The 22,278-nt window shown below is 39.2% G+C and overlaps 1 long non-coding RNA gene across 3 annotated transcripts in view; it reads right to left on the bottom strand.

Annotated features, from left to right (window-relative positions):
* The window catches only part of LOC113591545 (uncharacterized), a 28,291-nt gene extending 11,425 nt beyond the window's left edge, over positions 1-16,866 (bottom strand). For all 3 annotated transcript variants that reach the window (XR_014126170.1, XR_014126171.1, XR_014126172.1), the window contains exons 1-5: positions 15,267-16,866; positions 14,143-14,222; positions 10,192-10,247; positions 3,912-3,998; positions 1,768-1,798 (exon numbers count right to left, since the gene is read on the bottom strand). This is a non-coding gene — a long non-coding RNA (uncharacterized LOC113591545). The remainder of the gene's footprint in view (positions 1-1,767; positions 1,799-3,911; positions 3,999-10,191; positions 10,248-14,142; positions 14,223-15,266) is intronic.
* Positions 16,867-22,278: the final 5,412 nt, after the last annotated feature.

Here is a 22,278-nt window from a genome sequence, read left to right as displayed (position 1 = left end):
TTAATCATCTGAGCAGCAGAATTTGGGGATTCTGGTATTTTAATTATACATATATATATATATATATATATATATATATATATATATATATATATATATATATAATTATTTTATATATTCTAATGCATATCTAATGTATGTCTAATAAATGTACCATTAAATTTCTACAAAAGTAAGAAAAAGGGAATATAATGTAACAATTATTAAAACATAATGAAAGACCCTAGATTAAAAATTTTAATTGAAATATAAATTTAATTCAAACTTATGTAAATCTCATATTGCTGTCATAGCCATTACCCAACTAAAACACTGCCACACATCCCCACACTGATGCACTGATTCACATACACCATACATAGGTGGTGCTTAAAGAAGAAAATCCCTTGACTACTGTAAAAACATTTAAAAAAAACACTAGAAAATGAACTGTAAATAACTTAACATTCCAAAAATACAGCTGTTTCAATGACATGCTGCTGTATGGCTGCTGTTTTGAGTTACAAAACTGACATACATATGCACAATTAATATCAACATAAACTTGACACTTTTTCACTTCTGCTTTCACAGTAAAGAAAAAGCTTAGAACACTTTCCTATTTCTTTTAAGGTTCCTTCTTATAGAGTACTCTAATTACTTCAAATTACACAAGTGATAGTATATATCCAAACTGAATAAAATTTACTAAATGAAATGCAGGTGTTGTAGCCCAAGGAGTGTTTTACAGTAGTCTAAATATATATTGTGATAGAATGTCATGGAGTAGCTCAAAATTTGGGGTCTTTAATGCATTTCTAAAATAGTGCGTAATGGAAAAAAGTACATGCATGGATCAATTTGTATGCAGGCACATAATTTTGTGAGGGTGGGGCAGAGCTGTAGTGCAATGCTGAAACAACAAAATGGAGGACCCTGAGAGAACATGGTGGGTCTGATAAAAGCACTGCTCTGTGCCTGGGCAGGCAGGAGAAAAAATTACATTCAATGATATCAAATATTATTGGACTGGTAAAAGGTAAAACGGACTACAGCCAACAGCATAATTTTACCACTCTTTAGATGAGAAGGTACAAACCTATGTCTGTGCTCTCAGAGTCACTAAAAAGTTGATGTTATGTATTTAAACATGCCTCACTATGCAGCTTTTCTAATACTATGGAATCTTTTTCAGCACTTTCAAAAATTATTTGGTCTGTCTATAAAAAAATAAAACAAATAAAGAGAAAAGGCTGTCATTGATAATAGTCATAATGAAAATATAAATCATAAACACCCAGGACATGTATTTTATTGATCTCCAGAATGCGGTGAATTAGCTAAACTTATTAGGATTTAGATATATTTAATTATTTTGTTAGATATAAATATATACGGAAACTTCGTATAGATGTTAATTATTTTTGCACATGCAAAAAAACTTTTCAAAATAGACATAAATGAGCAAAATATATAACTGACTTCTTTTTCTTAATACATGAACTCAAATGTTAGCATTGGAACAAGTTTTTTTTAAAGCTGTTATATTTTAGTGTGGTGCACTCTGGGACCACTGAATGAAAGAAATCAATAGCACATTTCTAAGCCAACTATATTAATTATTTAATGTACAAAAGAAAACAAAAATAAAGGTGAACATAGTGGATGCACAATGGTAAAGTGTGTCTGAGTTGGACATTTATCCAATGTTCTAAGATGCTAAGACATTGCAAAGAGCTTTCTATTTCAGGCTATTGCTTCATTTCAACAAAAAATAATGCTACTTACCAAAGTATTTGAAATACACTACGGGACGTGACTAAATAGAGACAAATACACACACACACACACACACACACAAACAAAGAGGAATGGTTTTAGAGACCAAAAGGACCATTCTCTTGAAATACATAAACTCTCTTGATGATAAAACCTGATTAAAAGCAAGTGACAGTCATAAAAGTTTTTTTATTACATCAAAAGATTCACACACTTATATTCCCATCTTTTTCCAGACTACAGAAAACTGCTTTTTGATCCAAGAAATTACTTTGATTCCCTCTGCCATAAATTTAAAAACATTATGAAACTTTTCCCAACCATCCAATGTGACAAGCCAGCTATGTCTCAATGCAAAAATGACAATGTTAAATGATTCAAGGATGTTCTCACTGTAAAATAAATTAAAGGTGCTATGACAATGTTGCATCCATTAATTAATCTTACTTTCCCTTTACCAACAAGTAGATGTGCTGCAAGGCAGTAACTACATTTCCATAAAAAGCAAGAGATTGTATTTAAATTAAATGACTGTGTGTATGCTTTCTCTATATTTTTACATGATAAAAACATCTTTAGAGAAGACACATGGTGCACATTTGCAGTATTTAATTAAAAATCTATGCAACCCTGAATCTCCAGATTAAAAATGATAATGTTCAGTTGATAACCCAGCTCAGGTGATAAATTGTTCCAGATTTATTAAAACACACTGTAAAAAAAATGTAAATCAGTAAATGTCTGCATTTTTATGTTCCATCATAATTCAATAAAGGATGGAATAAAACTGCACAATCAGTACCTATCTGCATATTTATATTTTAACATCAATCCAAGGATGAAAATAACTTTAAAATGAAACAGAATTTCATGCAAACTATAAAACGTGAGATTTAAATGAAAGAGCTAGCCGACCTCTCCCCTTCATGCAACGGTATTGATATTATAATTTTCATATTCTAGGTGTGACTAAGAGCGTTAGGTCTTAGATATATTAAATTTGCATATTTTTATTTTTTAAATATGATACTCAAATCTATGCAATAAACATTTAGTTATCTGCACTGATTACTACTCTGTAGTGAAATGTGCAAAAAATATTTTCATTCCGATTTTACATACAAAATTTATTTAGAAAATCAAGTGTATTTTCAGGTAAGTAATCAATATAAATAACCAAAATTTGAGAAAATGTTTAAATAACCTGCATAACAAGAAGGTCGATTAAATACATGAATGAAATACATGAATGATGACAAGCCGTTTAACCTGCCTGTTGCAAAACCACATTCCTTTTCTTTTCCCGCAAAACAGAACTCACCTTAAAATGGCACAGAGGTTGAAAAATGACAGATAAGGCAGCTTTTATCCGGACTAGTCTCCAGTGCAACTGCTAATTCGCATTGTGAGTGCCTGTGACACGGACGAGGCTAGAACATTCTGTGAAGCACATTATGCTTCAAGAGAAGAGCAGGATTCTAGGGCATTATCTCACATGCTCATTAACTCTGCCTCTTCCAAATGTGTTACTTCCATAGGAGTAGTTGTACAAGCAGGGACATTCATTTAAATGGTAGAAAATACAGATTCACTTAGTCACTTACTTTAGTCACTTACTTTAACTTACTTTAAAAAGTTGCATATCAAAGAATGGAAGTCTAAAGAATCTTATATAAAATATAACACTGAGGGGAAAATGTTAACTAAAGCTCCAACCATACAAGTCATTAGTATAACAAAAGGCTGTACAAATATTTAGTTCATAAGAACAAACCCCACCCACTGTGATATTAAAAACTGATATTTTTAAAACTTGGAATATGTCCATTATTAATAACTTTCACTAATAACTTTCAAATGTTTTTTTTTTACACAAATCCATAAGGAATAGCAATGTGAGGTTATTTAACTATTACAGTTTACTAAAAGTTTTATTGCATTATTTTGATAAACCTGACAGATATTTAACACAAATTAAACTGAATTTCTAACAAACAACAAGAAATAATTTTCCACACAAATCAGAAACTGATTTTCCTGGATATCATTCACTTGAAATGTAATTTCTTCAGCAAAACTATTATTATTAACACTTCCCAAAGGTGATGGCCAAAAGCAGGTCATCCTCAAAAACATTTTATTCTGATATCTACCTGTTATGCCAAGCTTTCATCCTGGACTGCAGGCCACAACAACTATTTACCATGAAGTTTGTTCATCCCCGTGTGTACAGCCCAGTGCTGGAGGTGTGTGAAAGACAGAGAGAAAGAAGAGAGAAGGAGAGATCAGGAAGAACACAGGCTCTTAAAAGGCTCTGGGCCTCTGCAGCTTGTCCTCACATGTGCCACGTCGTGACCCATCAGCATGGACAGGACGTCCAGGATTTGCCTCAGCCGATCCCACACCCAATTCCCTTCTGCCCAGAGTCATACAACTACCCCCGGAGAAGCACGCACGAAACAGCCTCTTTGAGTTTAATGGCAAATTCGGGGACCCACACCCACCAAACTGTCTAGTGCATCAAGCAGATTTCAGAATTTGAAATGTTTAACACAACAGCCAGGGAGGTGGGGGTGGGGGTGGATGTTGGGTTGGAGTGGGGAGGTGGCACAGGAGTATCAGTGATGAGATGGTAAGGCAGTTATAAAGGGCGTTGCACTAAGGAGCATGGAAGAAGAAAACTTTTGTCCAAATTATGATTCAAATCCAAGTCACAGCTGCACTAAAACACTTTCATAATTACAGTGGTTAGTCTGTATTATTTTCATTGCATGACAAGCTACAAAAGTTCAAATGATCCGGCCCTCCCTATCCCATGTGAATGGCACAATGTAAAGCTGCTGTGAAAATCAGCAATGGGAACAGCAATGGGAACTGTAAAGGATGGCAGTCACTAACAGATGGATGGGGCTTTTTCAGGAATTGCTATCGAACAGCAATGCAGTCAAGAACACAGGCAGACAGGGTTAGCACAGGCAGATCCACAGATGTAAACAAACACACACATACAGACAGCCCAAGTTTATACACTCAATGTTGGCAACAAGGAACAAAGAGCAACTAGTCAGTTGGAAGAACAGCTAAGAATTATAAGCAGAATAAAGAAAGACTTCAAAACGTAGTGGTCAACCAACTACATACAGCTCTGAAATAAATAAATAAATAAACAAACCACCAGTCCAAAATTTCACCTCACCTTTTCCATTCCAGAGTCTGTTAAATTCCAAGATGGGCACATCACACTCTAGTTAATGAGGTACTGATTAGGTGATCACGTTAAAGATAGGTGGAGAGCATGCCAAGATGCATGAAAGCTGTGATTAAAAATCAGGGCTATTCTACCATTTTGATTTCTGAACTCTTCCTAAGTTGTGTTGTTTTCTTTGTATTATTTGAAGTCTGAATATATTAAAATAAATGCTGCAAATAAATGATGTAAATGACAATAGTTTATGTCAGTAGTTTATGGAATAAAACAAAAATATTAATTTTACATTTTATAACATATACATAAATAAGAAAACCAACGAAATTTACAATTTTTCAGTGGTTTCTTATTTTTTTCCAGAACTGTATATATGTGTTTCTCTTCAAGTGTTCATGAACAAGAAACCATTAATAATAAGCAGGAACTTCTAGGGTGGAGCCAGAGCCAAAATGGACCAATCAGGAGCAAAGGAGCAACTGCGAAGTGTCCTAGGGTGGAGACTCTGACAGGCACCTTTCTGAGTGTATAACACACCACTTCTGCAAGTATGCTGCACTTGTCATTTTTGCTCCAGGGTATTAACCCCATTACATGTAATTTTAAAGGGATGATATAGGTCAGCAGAGGAGACTTGTAATTGCAAAAACATATTATCCTGCCATCGGTTTTTTGTTTTATTTTTTTATTTTCTTTAATTGTCTTTGTGCAAGCACTCTCCCAGTGGGAATTCAGGCCTTTAATAGGATGAGGTAAGGATGGTGTAATACTACTCTGTTTCCAGTGCCAGTTTCTAGCCTTCGCTGCTCTACTGCTTAATGTTCATCTACTGAAGCCCAAAAACAGAGAATTACTATTGAACATTGTGCACTGTTTGTTACCTTCTGTTGTCCTGAAGATGAATACGACTGAAATAGGTGACATCTGGAACCAGTCTCGGCTCAGAGACAGTGAAGTATGAATAAATACCTTATTATATTATTATATTATATAAGAGTATTAAATTCAAATAAATTTCCCTTTCAAACTGATGACTTTTTTGGTTTAACTTTAAGACAAAATATAGTATCATACCTACTAATTAAATAATCTGACCACAAAATCTAGATGATATATAGATATTCATTAGTTTAAAGACAACATCTGTAAATGTAAATGTGCTATTCCTTTAAAATCCAGAATCCCATTTTCCAATAAATCCTACTAACAAGAGACAGCCCGGACAATCTGGGCTTTACTGACCCGCGTTGTTTCAGGATCCAGTGTCCCCAACAGCCAGCCACACCTGATCGGTGGGGTGGGGGTGAGGTGTCTATAGATGCCAACAGTCATGAGCACGCAGGCCACAACAAAAGCAGCCTGCATGTAGTATAGATGCAGATAAAGAAGCCCCCTTGCCTCTGTGTAGGGTTTCACACATCTGGCTCGGACAGAGCAGTACCACGACAGCCACAGAGGACTAGACACAGGACCGCAGATAGCCTTACTGCAGCCATGCTAAACACATGCATACACATGCAAATGTACAAACATGCACACATATGCACTTTCACTCGAAACACTAATTGATAAACAGTAGGATTAAGTGCCATTGTCAGGCAAAATCAGATGTAACCAACTATAAAATGAGTAGTTTCAGTAAAAAAAAATAAAATAAATAAATAACGTCACAGGAAACAATTAGTTTGATGTGGGCCATGTGACTTGATAAATCAATGTCCATCTCATGACATATCCAAAATAATCATTAAATGGACTTGAATGTTTTAAGTTAATGATTACTGGTATGACTAAGTGTAGCAGAGCCATGATAAAGGACATATGGCGGGCACACAGTTAAAGCCCGATAGAGTGGGACAGTGCTCACAGGGGGATTAATTATGAAGACCTGAATCTTCAGGTTGTGTCTCAGCCTGCATGTCTGAGTACGGTCATGTCAGCACCGCAGCCATTTAAACCACACACAAACACTTGTGAAGAGGGTCCACTTAATCAGCTGCGCTCCCTCGCAATGTAGGCATACAAACACACACATACATGCACATGCATGAACATTCTTAATAAGCAGGCTAAGGTGTGAGAATCAAATTATTCTCAGCATTGGTTGAAGGCTACCAGGGAAGCCCCTCTGCAGTGACTTATCCCTGACGACGAGTAAATCACTGCCTAGACATCTAAGGTGCTTCAGCGCAAACATACATAAACAATCACACATGCTCATACATGTGTGTTTGCACGTGTGCTGGTGAGGAGGGCCTGACGACCCCATGAGAGAGGGCGAATGCGGAAAGGTGCTGTGAGATGAAGGGGTGAAGAGGAGGAGGAGGAGGACAGGGGGCTCTATGGTACTCCTCTCTTTCCCTTTTCTTGGGCCTGTAAACCTTCACGACTGGAACAAATGCACATGGCTCCGACTTGCTTGCACAAACTACCAAAGGACCATTCAAATGAGCCCCAGCTGACAATGCGGCTGTAGTCGATGCGTGGAGCGGCCCCGCTCTACCAGCTCAGGGGGCCAGCACACAGCCCAGTCTGCTGTGGCAGTCCGATGTCACTGTTAATGACACGCCTAACAACCTGAGAAAACACCACCTTTAAGTAGCCAGTACTTTCTGTAAGCTCAATGCAAACATCTATTTTGAGAGGCAAGAGTTTCATTTTAGTGGAATGGGGAAACAAAACTACAGCTTCTGCCTCTGGTAAATTACATGCAATGTGATGATTTCATAGCTTGAAGGCATATGTACTTTTAAATACATGCTAAGATATCTTTACATTTTTTATAGTGTTTATGTTGCTGTGAACAGAGGGATTACTGGACTACCTCCTGTGAAAATGCTGATTCAAAATATAACTGTTACACAGAAGCAGTTATTATAACTCCTACTTTTGGTACTGGGGTGTAAGGTATAAAAAAAAACCTGTTATAATACATCTCACAAAAATTCCATTTCATTTAACATGTCTTTAAACATGTCTTTTAAATATGTCTCTAAAAAGATTAAATAAATTATGAAATCTTTAAATCTTAAAATCTCTGAATACAATTCAATGCCATATAGATCTTAAAAGAGAATATTTACTCTGCTATCAACTGGAGCAAACATATCAGCAACACTGTACATTTAATCCTATTCAGAACTAATGGACAACATAAAGACACTATTCATGACTTTAAAATATACATACTACACTTTCAAATTTTCTTCATACTCTGAAGATTCATGAGATGGTCGCTTCTGTCAGTGTTTTCTTTAAATGGTGTGTGAAGCAGACATTCCTCGTTGGATAACAATAGGAATAGCTGCATGCATTATATCTGACTGGGGTGCTGGAAAAATGCTCTCTTTATAGGGGGTCTGGAAAACCTCTAGAGCTTATCAAGTCACTGAGTCAGAGTGTTCTGGGTCAGCATAATTTATGCACAGGAGACTCTGGGTGATAAGGGTCAAATGATGTCATTCAAGCGGAATGAATTATCAACCGCAATCTAATGTTAAGCTCGTAGAGTGAACAACACAGAGTAATACAAGTCACAGATAGTACTGTTTGTAATAAACTTTTGTAATTATTTCTCACTGAGTCTTCAGTGTTGCTATTATTCATAGTGTTTTTGCCAATATTGATATTATTTATTAATGCTAAATATTATATAAATATATTACACTGTTTGAGTGTCTGCTGATAGAGTGAAACAGTAAGTGAGAAACCCCAAGTGTCTACTTACAATGCTGCTTACTCTCTTGTTTTTACTTAGTATTTAATACAGAACATTCTTTAAAATATATTTGTGAAGATTATCACAAAAAGTACACCCTAATTCAGTTTTTGCAGAGTTGATGGTGCTGATATTCTAATGATCATTCCTCTCATTGGCTGTTTCATGGGGGGGTGAAGTGGATGTTGTGCAGTAATGCAGAGCTTTGTAATGTTTTCAGAAGAAAACCAAAATGGTGACTGCAGAGCAAAGTGTTTATTCAACACACAGCCACAGACATTTTGGTATTTCTCAGTAGAGATACTGTAGTGGCTATGTATATGACTGGCAATGGAAACGTGATATGGTTAACTACGCCTCCTTTAAAAAAATGTTTCAACCACATACACGTTTTTAAACGCAGCGCTGGCTTCAAAAAACAAGCCTGGACTATCTTGCTAAACCAAAGGGGATGCAGCTGTTTCAAGGGTGTCCCTATGAGAAAAGATCTCCTTTACTCTTGTCCTGCGGCTGGGTTCTGGCAGAAGGCCTTTGACTACTCCAGCCAGGGCTCCAGCTAACAGGAGGTTGAACCCCCAGAGAGTGCTCACGCAGAGCGGCACTGCATCTGGAAGACACCTGCAAATGACCTGCGAGTCTGTGAGAGGACCAAATGAAATGAAGAGCAATGATCGGAGTGCATGAGTGCGACAGTGAGATAACAGAGCAGTGTGAAACGCATCATTGAAGGCTCCACCTGACTGGCAGAGGGCTGGCCCCTCCTCCTTCAACTACTTTCACTCATGAGCTTTGAAGTGCTGCTCTTTCAGTCTGAAATTTATTTTGGGTTTCATCTGTGAGCACGTTGCAGGGATGACCCCGATAAACCAACAGCATAATCTCTCAGAAAAGAAGAAAGATCTGTGCGAGTCATTGATTGTGCTGCAGAAAGCCGCAGCTCTGAAAAACGTTGAACAATGCCACAAGAAACATTACATGATGTGAGAAGGACAAAAACTTTTGCAAAGTACGTCTGAAAAAAGGGCAATACAAAGGCCTTGACTATAAAATGTTTATGAAGAAAGAATCTAAATAATCCGATAACAACGGGAGCTAGTTGTTCTGCAATGATGAGAGATTGCAAGCACAAAATGTTCTATTTCCAGTCATGCCGATGGTGAACTGACTGGGTTAAGAGGACAAAATTTAATCCCAAACCCCTCACGCACATCAGATGACAAGTTTACGACAAAGACAAATAGCATCTTGATCATTAAGGCTTCATTGATCATCAATCTTCAAACAAGTGAGATATTGGAAGTATTTCATTCTAAATCTGCCTTTTATTTCTGCCAGGCAGATCCAGTGAGAGACAAAGTCCTATTTGTGCAATTTTCCAGCACTTTCACCACAATAACATGTACCAAACATGAAGCAAAATGTCCTAGATTTGAAAAATTTCACTGCTAACAAAGGTTGATTTTCTCTTGCTTTGTTACCATCTGTTTTTATTCTGCTGATTAGCTCTCACCTGTGTCATCCAGCCATGAATGAGACTCTTCTCTCATCTCCAAAATCCTCCTCAGTCTGTGGAAGATAAATCAAAACAGTTACGAACACTTTGCATCATTTTAGGCAAAAATCCAAAACACTGCATATGCTAATAATAACCTAACATTTGTAATGAAGAGGGGTTACTGAGTTTGCAGGACATATGTTCCTTAATGCTGAATGATGTTTAAATACATTAGTCAGCAATATAGTATATAATACTTGTATTTATGCAAAGCCACACCAAAAATGATACAGCATACTAAGAGCTATAACATCATGACAAAATATGGGTCATAACACCTCTGTTATTTATGTAATTAGATAGTTGCTAATCTTTGCTACTCTTGTATAGAGGATGTTTACTATAGCAGCATTATTCTTCATTTTATGTACTTGAGTCATAAAACAAGGTCCTCTCAGTTTGGAATGTAGAATGGCACCGTAATGAGAGAACCCAGCCTATCCTCCGGATTCAGTCACTTGCTTTTGACTCTGGACCTCGGCTACTCACCGTAGCCTAAAAAATAGATGTTTTCTTGGCAGAGTGAAAAAACTGCGGGTTCAGCCAAAATAGACAATGAAGCAGTATAGGGAGCTAAAACACATGCCAGATTGCAGAGAACGATTCAGAACAGCCCCCCTTTCCCCCCCCACTCCCCTCCCCCGCTTAAAAAGATCCACAGTGGAAAGAAAAGCCTTCTCCTTGTCCTCAGATGAACTCGAACATGAGCTTCCTGTTAGACCCTGGGAGGAAACACCCAGCGCAGCAAACACATTCACAGAGGAAGGCCTTCACTGCCGAATTCTTCACTGCCTGCAAAATTAGGTCAAGCACTTAAGAGCTCGTCACTCAGAAACCAGCTCTCTCTTTCTCTTTCAAACATGCAAATGCATGCATGTACACACACACACACACACACACATACGTGCACACACACACACATCCCCACATAGACACATACAGAAAATGCACAGCATAAACAAATACAGTATGCGAGGTAATATCTTGATATTACATTTAAACCGCAGCTCAGAGACGAGGGGATTGTTTGTCACCCTGGCCGTCCCATTGTGCTTGGGTTCCAAGCAGCCTTGTACCAATTCCCTGTCCTGTAATGCTCCATAATGCCCATGGCAGCCATCGGATGCAGCCCGAGTGGTGAGAACATGCTCCTCTTGCTCACCCCCGGACGCCTCTTCAGCGCCAGTCCCAGCCTGTCGGCAGACTGCAGGCTCGGAACGGAGCCCAGGCCTGAGCTGCTAGCACAGGCCACTCACCCCAGATACCCGTCACACTCAGGAGATCAGTGCACACACATGTCCACGCCTAAGCCTGACTACACAAATGCATCAGGTGGGGAAAGATGTTTTAAGCTTGCTCTATTTTCAATTTACAGCTCGATGTCAGCCATAGCTGGCCAAGGTAAACCAGCAGAGGCCTGCCTGTTAAAGCATTCGGACGAGCTGGTCTGACTTGCTTGTGCTAGCATCGTCCTATCCCACATGTTCCAAGCACTGTAAGCCATACACAGTAAGCCTGGGTCAACATTGCCACATCATATGAAAGATGCTGAAAGAGATGAAAGTGAAATCAGCAGATTACAGCGCTGTGGGCAGGTCATGTTGACACATTACATACTTGGCATCCTTCTTTATAGGGGAAAAAGCAAAAAAAAAAAAAAAGGGGGGGGGGGTGAGACCCACAGCAAAAGCAGAGGAGGGACGGAGAGAAAGTCCAAAAGAAAAGGAAAAAGAGCACAGCAACACCAGACGCCAGATTTCTGTCAACCGATCGTGCAGTGGTGAGCTTGGGGAGACATTCCTGTGGGACTAACAGTTTGGCACGGACAGAGTTCCAGCAGCCAGTCATGGAAAGACACTTCCAGTGCATACACAGCACAAATTCAGTCAGCTGTACTGTGCTTGCAGGGCTCTGGCCACAGCCACTCAGCGTGCCCGGACTCCCGACACGCGTTACTCAGCTCTGAGCTGCATGGCAGGTGAAACATGGTCACAGAAAGGAGATGTAAACCCAAAGCTATTTTTGGCAAAAGAGGCTGTACGCTGAGTGACAGCATCAAAGCAGGAGGAAACCGACAGCCGACTGACTCTTTTCGAAAAGTTGGTTTGCACCGCTGAAACTGACAGCACTTTAGTGGTCGATTTGCTGGGTTGTGAGGGCAAATGAACAGGAACGCTGCCTTCTTCTGCACTGGTCACAGCTATGTATGTCACATGATATGTCATAGTCCTGTCATAGACCTTGCCTCATTGGCTCACTTTTAGCCACATGGCAGGCTACAAGGCTTGTCACAGCATAGGAACAGTAAGTCAGCCTGTGTGTTATTGTAACCACTGTAGAAAAGAGACCAGCTGAGGTTCTGGAAGCTTGACGACCACTATGAGGTCAGCATTCTAGACTTTTACAATGCAGGAAACATATATCATTAATGGTAAAAAATAAAAAAAACCTATATAGAGAACCTCTGGAGTTTCACTGCTTATCAAAGAATTAAGATCATCATTAGTACATCGATAACCAGAGAGTTGCTGGTTATATGATAACCATAGAGTTACTTGCTATGGGTTTGTATTATGCACCAGAAAAGTTTGGGTTGAAATATGCCCCTACCTATTCACTGCATACTGATTTTGTATGCTTTTTCAAGGCACTCTTCTTAGTGGCATGTACAGCCATGCATGGCGGTTCATAGGATACTTAAAAGAGGCATCCTGACACCATACTGTTACAAGCTGAAAAGAATATGACTGGCCAAAGTGTTTGATAAAAGGCAACTGCTTTAAAGGCTTTCGTGAAGGCTTTAGATATTGACAGCCTTGTAAATCAACAATCCCCAATTATCTATTACAAATATAAATCATTCTTACTTTATCATCACATTATTGTAATGCCTCAGGAACATTGTGAACAAGTATCAGTTTTCCAAATTCTGCTTTCAAAGAGAATTCCTGTTTACTTAAATTAACACTAGGCCCTCATATTATCGTCTGTCTTGTTGCTGCTTTACTGGCCTGCAAAGCACCCCAACACACTCTCTCTCTATCTCACACACACACACACACACACACACACACACACACACACACACACACACACACACACACACACACACACACACACACACAAATCTCAGCCAAGGTCCTTATTGGTTCATATTCCTCCATGATCAACCCTTGAGTGTCCAGGGACCAAGTTAAAACACCTGAGAAAAATCTTAAAAGCACTTTCTAGATGACTGGCAATCAATCAGCCTCTCATTAAGGACACACTATCTTGGAAAAGCAGTCGAAGAGTGTATGGCATTTCCCTCAAAAATACACTCATATAATTTGCCAGCCAGTAAAGAGTAAAATCCTCAAGACTAAAACTGTGACAGTCTCAGGAATAGTGCAATGAGTACGCTAGTAACACAGCACAACTCAGAGGACATTCATTAACATGCTGTAGCATGTGTGCATGTTTTTTGGATTATCTAAGGTCAAATCCGTTCTTAAATGTATTCTTTCATACTTACACAGTAACTTGCTAAGCACAAATGTTCTTTGAAACTCAACAATAAAACAATTACATAAACACCCACAAAAAAGAGATCATCTTTACTATCTGAGCTGTTTTCTTCTTTGATCAGGAAGTAAAACTCACTAAACTCAATAAACCTTTTAGCCTTAGGACAAAAATGTGAATAGTTCCTAATTTCTAAGCCTACTAAATTTGTTTAACAAATTTGTCCATCTTGGTGTTGTCCAGATGTCTGGATACGAATGCATGCAGTTTATAATTACCAAAAAGTGAAGACAACATTTGTGCAACATTGTAATATTTGCAGCAAAACACTACACCATCTCTCTGCTTTTGATAAATGCCCACCAAGAGTGCAAAATATGAGATTATAATGAAAAAGCTTACCTGATCAAGACACAAGCGAAACACTGTAAGGGGTGTAAGTCAAGAACTGTATGCACAGGTTTTCGCCATTTTAAGGTGCACTGTAAGACACACAAACACAAACACACACACACACACGCACACACAAACACACACACACACACACACACACACACACACACACACACACAGATTAAATATAAACCTGCTATCACTAATTATATGTGGAATCATCTACAACAGCAACCTTAGTATGATCCTATCATACTAGCCTGTAATTATTGTCAATAAATCCACCCTGTAAAAAAAGGCAAACACTATGAACTCATAGGATAAAGAGGCTATCGCAAGGTTCTCGCTAAACAAAATCCAAGTTAATGACTAATGAATATGATAGTAAACTAATATCCTTAACAACAATATGAACAAAGAAAACAAGTCATTAGTCTAAACAATCTTTACAAATACTAAACAACATCACAAAAATTCCATCTCACATACAGTAAAATAAATGTGATGTTTGGTTTATAATAAAATATAGTGGAAGCTTGTACTCTGGACTATTGAATGTCTCAAGGAGAACAGCCTAATTTCAGAGGAAACTGTTCCTTAATATAGCCTAAGTAGTATAATCAAATACGCACTGGTTTGTAACAAAATGTATTCCTGATTTAAATAAGCAGATATGACCTTTCATCGACATTCTGGCCAGTCTATAGAAAACCAGCTATGAGTCATTATTATCAAACAAACACACACACACACACACACACACACACACACACACACACACCAAAACCCCCCCCCAAAAAACAGGCCACAAGAACATGACCTTTCTCTTAGCGGTAATGCAGATATGTTGATGCGCCATTATCCTCTTTCTCTTCGGTCCTAATTAATAGGATTTATAGGAATCGTTCTGTTTAATTCTAATAGAATGAAAGGCGGTGTGGATTCCAGAATTAGGCTTTGTGGGAAGCTGGTCCACACAAGTGGGGTATGAGGTCAACAGTTACTTCACATTCGCCAGACAAATAATAGTTTCTGCACCTTTGGCACATAATTGAGATTTTACGCAGAGAGAAATAAACTTTAACCAGTTCATCTACGCGATATATGAATACTAAAAAACCTTAACAACTTACGTCGTGGTGGATTACGATTGCTGTATCGCTACAGCCATGTCTCTTCGAAAGCTTGATTACTCAAGTCCGTTTGGTTATTGTAAAATACAAATATCAAAAACTTGCCCGGAGTCGGTCTGCTCGACTACCAGTTCTCAAGTTAAAGTTCAAGTTCACGAATGAAAGCCAGTCCGTCCGAGTCGACGGGCAGTGGAGAGATGTCATTCTTCATGGCGAATTCCTGCTCCCCGGTTACTTTTGTTGACTGCAAGCACCTCGGCAACAATGAAACGAGATGGAGAAAAGGAGATCCGCAGCGTCTCTCGCGTGTCGCTGTCCGCGATAACGGAGCGATAACGGACACTATCTCAGGCTTTCTAACAAATGTCGAGAGGCTGGGACTTTTTTGGGGGTCTTTGCCATTTTCAACGGTCAAAATCGCTTTCCCCTTCCTCGTCGCTCGAGAGGCGGCCTCGCGACACCAGCCAGACCGGACTGACAGCGTCGTGCCGTTTGTGAACTGGATAGCACAAGTTCAACTGAGGTGAACTGGGATTCACGGCGACCGTTACACAAGAGCCAGACTGCAGCCTGCCTTCCTATTTAATGCCACTTCTGCCAGAGTACAGTGCAACATTTACAGTAGGCTAGATAAGATACAGCCGTCGCCTATTGCGAATCCATTTTTTTTTTTTACATTCCGTTCATAAGATTACTCGACGAAATAATGAGCTAACCGGGACATAAACAGTTGGCCGCCATTTGATAAGCCTTTAGATCGACAGAAAAGAAATATAAACGAGAAGTACTCTGTTCAATAAGAACTTTGTGCTAAATAAACTCTGAAAGAATTTAGTGTCGTCACATGTGCGACGTTATGCTGATTTATTCAACAGCCAAATCAAACCCTAGGGGAAATCATTGTAACGTTATCCTCACTTTATATAATAATATCGAGAAAAGACAAAAGTAAAGTGACCATAAAAGCTAAAAAGAAAACCCCAAAAACGAACTTACCCTGCCCCAAACAAGTTGCAATTTACTTTAGTTTACTTAAAAGTTGCGTATGCTTTAGAGGAAAGCGTTTAAACGTTTCAAAATGTTGACACATATTTATATATACAGTGATTGAAAATAACATAACAAAAGCCAAACAGCACTGCAAACCTCAAACCTCGGTACTCTAATATATATGCCCGCTGTCCTGATATATCCCCGCGCTCAACACCACTTAACTGCGTCACCCAAATTAAGATACAGTTTATGAGGTGCCAGTTCGCGCTTAGATTATTCATTCTCCGAATATTACCCCAGGGATCAAGAATGTTTTTATTTGCTGCCAAAAAACCGGCACTCTCTATGTTGTGAACATGTTTATTAGTAGGCTCCATTTATTTTGCAACTATAAGGTAGGCTATTGAGTAACGTATAATTTAATAAACAACAGCTTTATATTTGATAAGCTTTAACATTTATCAAATTGATGTATGCAGAGTGTATTTTTGCATGAGTTGATTATTGTAATAAATGCCACGTCTGATTGCCGTAGATATTAAAGTTTAACTTGAGGCCCCAAAGGTCAAGCCTAACAGTTTGTATGTTTTAGATGCTTCATTCAGCTATTATGTCGAATAGGTTTCACATGCTTAAATTGTAATAAGTATTGCTGCAACAAGGGAGTGGGATAAAGGTACTGAAATTGTTTGCACTACAAGATCCAGACAATGCTAAATTCATGTTCACCTTTGATTAAACAAAATCTGTGAGCTAAATGTATATCTGGCATGAATTGTAATTAGTATTAAAAAGTTAAGCAATTACAAATGACATCCTAGTTATAAGCAATTATATATATATATATATATATACAAATACTGTAGAAGAAAAATTAAGAGTAGACTGGGATATAGCGCTAACATTGTCTTAAATCAATACAGCATCTTCTATCCTTTTCTTCTTGGCCTACATAAACTTTTGACACAGCTGCTGTGTTTCATTCTTTTGTATAGGCCTATTCCCATATAAATAAGAACTCTTCACTAATGGGATATGGTTTGGGTGTAAATAATTATGCTGGTACACATGCACTATCACTGAGTAAAACAATACTGTTAAATTGTAATGTTCATGTAAACTAATGATTTCTTTCATTTTTCTTGACACTGGTGAACATGTGAAAGCAGAGATTAGATTTAGCCTGTCACTACATCTCTAATTACTCATGCCAGGTGATATCAAGTTATTTATTTATTTATTTTGTGGGGCGATATCCAGTTTAAGAGGAATATGTGCTATAGACCAATGTGTCTACACATACAGACAAAGGTAATCAGATTAAAGATATAAAACATATTCTCTCTCTCTCTCTCTCTCTCTCTCTCTCTGTGTGTGTGTGTGTGTGTGTGTGTGTGTGTGTGTGTGTGTGTGTGTGTGTGTGTGTCCTACAAAGCGGCCACGTCAGGATCAACGTTGGGTACATAGGGATTACAAAGAGGGTTATCAGGTTCTTATAGTGTAATATGTACCTCGCTTAATTCCAGTGTTACAAAATGAGAAGATAAAGAAGGAATAAAGAAACAAAATCTGATCCATGTCTTTACAACCAAAACCCAAAACTAAGAAAACATAAAAGGTAAATCATACACAAGCTTTTAGCAATTAAGTTTTATTATTTCCAGATTACTTACTGACCTTAAATTATCAACTCAAATTAAAGTCAAAGACAACATTATTGAACTTTTTTTCTTGCTGATGGTATATAACATCTCATTCCAAAGAAAGTCATAACCTAACTAACTGCATCTTGTTTTATGACACGTGTCAGTCACAAGTAGAAACCGTCTCGTAAAGGGCTCTGGTGTCAAGCGGTCTCGTCTGCAGTGCTGAGAAGCTATCTTTTGTCTTTAACTAATCACAGATTCAGACACAACACTGCTTGCATATTAAGCAACCCCCGCCAAGGCAGACAACCAGACACAAGCAAGGCAGAAGTAGCAAATGCACGCCGCAAACTTGTTATATTTCCTCCTGACTGAAATCAGGGGCATTGGTCACTGATGAACCTGGGAGACAGAAATATGCTTAATGCTGCTTTAATACAGAACTTTATCCACGCCTCACCCCTGTGGAGCGAAAGCACAGGAGGGTGGGGAGCAGCGGGGGCCTAGGGCGTGCTAATTTGCAATCAGACACTCTCTTTGAGTTCTCCTTCTATGCCCCCAGACAGTGTAAATGGCAGCTGAGACAAAGCTCTCATTCTCTCCATGAGGGCCCTCTTAGTTTTATTTCGGGCCAGTGCTCTCAGACAGGGCATTCTGGGAAAGCTGGGAGATGGCAGTGGCAAAGAGGGTGGGACCCAGAGAGAGGGAGTGGGGAGAGACAGAAAGAGACCGAGAGAAAGAAAGGGAGAGATCTCGTAGCAGCAGCCAATTCTAACAGCCAAGGGGCATGCTGCAATGCCACACCCGGAACGCTTTGTAATATTCTTATCATCAGATTTAAAGATAACAACTTGCTACTGTTTTTATATATTCATTAATATAGGTATTTAAGACATAATTGATGTTGGCCGTTACCATTTTGATCAGTGTTGCAATCTGTTAGGCTACTTTTTGATGTATACTATAGCAGTGTAAACAAATCATAGAGGATACATGGAATTTCAGTGGATGGCAGGTAGATCAGATGATAATACTTCATCTTCAATTATATTTTTAAAGCTGCAAGCACTTCACAAAGTGTAACACTCATGCTGATTCTCTTGCCATAAACACCAAATATGAATTCCCTTTGACATTTGCGTTTTGGTGATTTGCCATGCTGACAGGAATGGAACACTGCATTATCCCACACATATAATCATCATTTGCCAAATATAAGGAATGGCTGAGACAGTTACTCACCATCTGAACACAGCAACAAGGGTGCAGTAGAAATGCTGTAATGATAGGCAAACCTGCACCAAATTTCTTTTAAGGATAAAACTTGAAAACAGTTAGAAAAGTGATTTAATCTGATTTAGCAATTACCATAATGATTCAGCTTCTTTCAACAAGACTTCTCTAAACTATTTTAAAAAGATTACCTACAAGCACATTTTCAAACAAAGTTCCTTGTTTTCTAAGTGCACGCAAAACTGAAATTGTTTCAATGGATACTATATGGTGTAAACTTTAACAATATTCACAAAAAAAGTAATATTAGGTGTCCTGATTATTCTTGGATTATAACCCATATTTGCGGCCTTTGGAATGCCTTTTCCAAATAGCATAAAATCAAGAAACATGGACAATATCACAGGCCATAACAGCTGCAGCTAAAATATCTTGCTGATATGCATTTTTTTTTTTTAAACTGTATATCTGCGCCAGCTCAAGGCTTTATGGGATTCAACTCCTTTACACCAGATACCAGATGCCACTGTTTTCAGTCGTCTAGACAATGGCTGTCACAGCAGTGTTGCTCAGGGCTCACTGGCAAATGATTACCTAGGTGCCGGTCAGTGTCCTCACGCAGAGGTCATTGTGACTGCAGTGTGTGACAGTGGCAAGGTGCAGGCCCTGGCCGAGTGTTATACAGCCAGGTGTCTCACACATGGAGAAGAGGTCATGCCGGATCACGGCAGGCACAAACGCCTGCAGCAGCAGATGAGACGTTGCTGTATACAGGGCTCTGTCTCAGCTGAAAAAAAAAAACCATCTAGTCAATTCAACACATGCAGCTTCCCGCTTAAAAAAGATCCTGCTTGGGGTGCACTTGCTTGCGGATTGAGATACTGCCTGTTCACCTGTTATGCATAAAACCCTCTATGGTTCTTAGAATAAGCTCAGCTTTGTGTGCACTTAAGGCAGTGCAGGTGGAATTATATCGTGCTGACGATAAATATTAACTTCTCCACTGTACAAGTGTGACATGATCGCTATTATGGGAAAAAGGACAAGGAATGAATTGGTGGGTTTTTTGGAGGTAATGCAGCCAGCAAGCAAAATTTTATCTTAATGGTACAATGGGCAGTAGGCTACACACACACACACACACACACACACACAAACACACTTACATAGCATTTATGGTGTGACCAAGAGCATTTTGACCTCTGTATGACCCTGCTAAGAGAGCCTAGGTCTGGCAGGGAGAAGCACAATTACTGTATATGATGCCCCCCCCCCCAGCTCTGCACAATTACAAACAGTCATTGTCACCGCATACCGCAAGAACAATTGATCGCTTATGCCACTGAGAGAGTCAGGGGACAGAGGCAGAAAGTTTAGCATTGCAGTCACACAATCAAATCACAAACTCTAAGCTGTGGGAAAGACTGGGCTTTGTGCTGCTGACTATCTTGAGTCCAGTGTAGGAAATTCTGCCTTTTGGCTTGAGATTATAGCCACTCAGCAAAACGTCCATCAATGTTCCATCATAGCTCTTTGAGCTGTTATATTTCGCTGGCTGTCCACTGCCCTCACGTGGGGCTAAGCAGAGTTAAATGGAAGACGCGCTCCTGCAGGCTGCAGGCCGAGGAGGAAACACAGGCCAGTGTCAGAGTTGCTGCTCCTCTCCTACTTCCACTCCCAGTCGCTGGGTCAACCGCTTTCTCTTCTGCCAGGAGGAGCGCAGCACACAGCCACTGTGCGCCCTCGTCTCTATGCCTCGTTCCTCCCGGCACCTCCCCGCCCCGACTCTGGCATGACATCATCGCACATCTGTTGTCCCAGCAGGGCGTCCGTCACACGGGCAACATAATGACAAACTTCTCTCTTTCACCTCTCCTCCCGCTCACTCCGTGCTGCGCTTTTGTGCCTGCAGCCAGGCCCTTGCCCACGCCCTGCCCACTAAGGCCCACAAACAGCTCTGCGTATTTTCTCACTCAGGTCAGTGTGCACAAGCACGTACATTGCGGTGATGTGAAACAGCTTTCATTAAAAAAGAATTAGCCAATCGGTGGACCCCGCAGTTCACCCATGTGAACGCCAGCTAGGCCATCAACTAGGTCAGCACTATAGAGTGAGGCCCCCATAAGCACCCAGACAACCTTTTCTTGGTCCTACTGAAACATGTCAGTGATGATTCTCATATTCTGTCTGACTCTTTCTGTGTGTATTTGTCTCTCTGTGTGTATGTCTAAATGCTGTAAGGTAACTTTTCTCTAAGAAAGATCCAGAAAGATGGAAAGAGAGCTTTAATACTAATATTAAATTACTTTCTAAAATTCCAAGTGCCAATTAAAAAAAAAGAATATATATATATATAAATTATTATTATTATTGCTGTTGTTTTTGTTGAATCGCTATTTAAAAATTATATGTTTCTGTTGTAACTTCATAAAATAATGAAATCTGTGACTTTTTTTTCGTGTGTATTTTTGACGACATGTTATTTTAAATTATGGCGGGCTCTAGAACTGACTGAGAACGCTTCGAGCTCTAATCGAGAGTATATACTTTTTGTATTTCGGAGGGCGGGAAACAAGATGGCGGGAGCAGCGCTAGACAGCGAGGTGTTCACGGCTCAGTTTAGGGCGGCGGCGCGTATAGGCTTTACGGCGACGACACTACTTGGATAAACTGTCCAGCAGAGCCACCGTGTGGAAAAATTATGGAATTGCAGTCGTATTGGGAACTGGGGCGTGGACATAGGTAAGACTATGAATATGCTAATACAGGGTTGACGAGTTCACTCTTGGTGTGAGTTTGGTCACATCACGAGCTACGTGATCCGGCCATTCTACAGGCGGAGACGGAACTCAGTATTGTTAGAAACAGTCTCCCTCTACTGGAATAAATACAACTTTCACATATCACGTATTCCATTTATTTCTAAATTAGAATCCTAAACAGTTTATTCAAAATATTACACATAAGAATATTTTTTCTTGTTGAGTGCACTTAAATATATACCAAACATTTCACACAGACTGATATACTGGACTAGTTACAGATATACAGAGAGCACACAAAATAGGAAATAAATTACTTAATATAAAATAAGGCTATTTTTAAATACACATAGAACAATAGAACACAATACAACTATA

This window comes from Electrophorus electricus, chromosome 11 (genome assembly GCF_041902795.1).
Source record: "Electrophorus electricus isolate QZ-2024a chromosome 11, ASM4190279v1, whole genome shotgun sequence".
Classification (NCBI taxonomy): domain Eukaryota; kingdom Metazoa; phylum Chordata; class Actinopteri; order Gymnotiformes; family Gymnotidae; genus Electrophorus; species Electrophorus electricus.
The sequence above is the reverse complement of the archived record's forward strand: the minus strand, read 5'-3'. Positions and strand labels throughout refer to the sequence as shown.